The sequence below is a fragment of the Octopus bimaculoides genome, chromosome 24 (genome assembly GCF_001194135.2).
Source record: "Octopus bimaculoides isolate UCB-OBI-ISO-001 chromosome 24, ASM119413v2, whole genome shotgun sequence".
Classification (NCBI taxonomy): domain Eukaryota; kingdom Metazoa; phylum Mollusca; class Cephalopoda; order Octopoda; family Octopodidae; genus Octopus; species Octopus bimaculoides.
In genome coordinates this window covers 7,258,393-7,260,183 of record NC_069004.1, presented here as the reverse complement: position 1 = coordinate 7,260,183, position 1,791 = coordinate 7,258,393, and positions in this window count along the sequence as shown.

Below are 1,791 nucleotides of genomic sequence, written 5' to 3'. Positions count from 1 at the left end.
TTGTATGATTGTGTATAGAGGAATATATTATTTTGTTTAAAAGAGTTCCAACACTGTCTGTTTTTTATGTTTTATTTATATTCCTGCAAAACCAATGTGGGATATAGAATATGGAATATACAATATATAATATAAAATAAAAATGGATGGTACAATGAAATAAAGTATCGAATGTCTTATTGAATATATGGAATATGTCTTATTGAATAGATGAAATATTGAGTGTTCAATATAAAGGATTAAATATATATATGCATACACACAGAAAGAAAGTGAGAGAAAAAGAGATAGAGATAGAGAGGGAGATAGAAGGAGAGAGAGAGAGGAGGGTCCACCCAAGGATGGTAGTTATGTGAGGAAGAAGGTAGTCATGTCACAAACACTGGATCAAGTATAATCAGTGTGTGTGCATGTGTGTGTGTGCACAGGCATTTGGGGTGAATGAGAGAGAGAGAGAGAGATAAGTGACACAGAAAGTGGGAGCGAGACCTAGGTGGCTGGGTGGAACCTGTGTAAGAAATGGGTTATCATGGTGACCTTAATGTGTGGTACACAAGACTGATTCATTTCCCATTGAATTCAGCTATGTAAGACTGATTCTCTTATTCCTCTAGAGTGGGTGGGTTAGTGTTGAGGCAAGGGGGAGGGTATGTCCCCTCCTTTTTCCCCCTAATTAGCCTGCTGAAAACTATATAGAATAGAGATCTCTGTCTATATATGCATAGATGTATGTTTGCATGGGTACTTGTGTGTGTGTGTGTGTGTGTGTGTGTGTGTGTGTGTGTGTAGATATGGTTAAAATCCAGACTCTTTTTGTCATATGTGTATACACACACACACACACACACACACGCACACACACACACATATAAGGCCTGTGAAAGGCTTGGCTGGAGGCCTAGCCTTCAGAGTTCTTTTACAGGGCTTGGAAAAAGTGAAGGCCCACTGCAATAAATGTGTGAATCTGAGAAGGGAATATGTTGAATAAAATCATAATTAACTGATCCTCCTGTATTTTCTTTTACTCAAAGCCAAGAACTTTTTAGGGTCAACATTGGGCAAATAAGGTGTTTTCACACCATTTTAGTGTGTCGGGCTCACAATCATGAGGTAGAGAGTTTGATTCCTGGACCAGGATGTGTGTTGTGTTCCTGGGAAAGACACTTTATTCCATAGAGCTCCAGTCCACTCATCTGTACAAATGAGTTGTGACATCACTGGGGGCCAAGCTGTATCGGCCCCTTTGCCTTTGCCTTCGATAACATCGGTAGCATGGCGAGGGGAGGCTGGTATGCATGGATGACTGGTGATCTGCCATAAACAACCCTTCCCAGACTTGTACCTCAGAGGGGAACTTTCTAGGTGCAATCCCATGGCCATTCATGACTGAACGGTGTCCTCTCTCCTCTACAATAAGAGAGATTTTTTTTCCTCCATGGTAGCAACAGTGAATTTGCCTTAAGAAGCTGAAATATATCACAAACATGTTTTAACTAACTTAATGGTCACCCCCCCCCCCACATATACACTCACACAAACACACACACACACATTATGTTAGTATTTTGCTTAAACATAATGATACTAATAACCTGACGTGAAAACTAAACTCAATATCTCATTGTGTTTAATGTTTTTTGATGTCCTGTACCCATATATGCATGTATGTATACATATAGATGTAGGTATGTACATATATGTATGGATATATGCATATATTCATATACTATTTATATTATATATATATATATATATATATATATATATTTTCAGTGCGAATGGTTTTGTTAA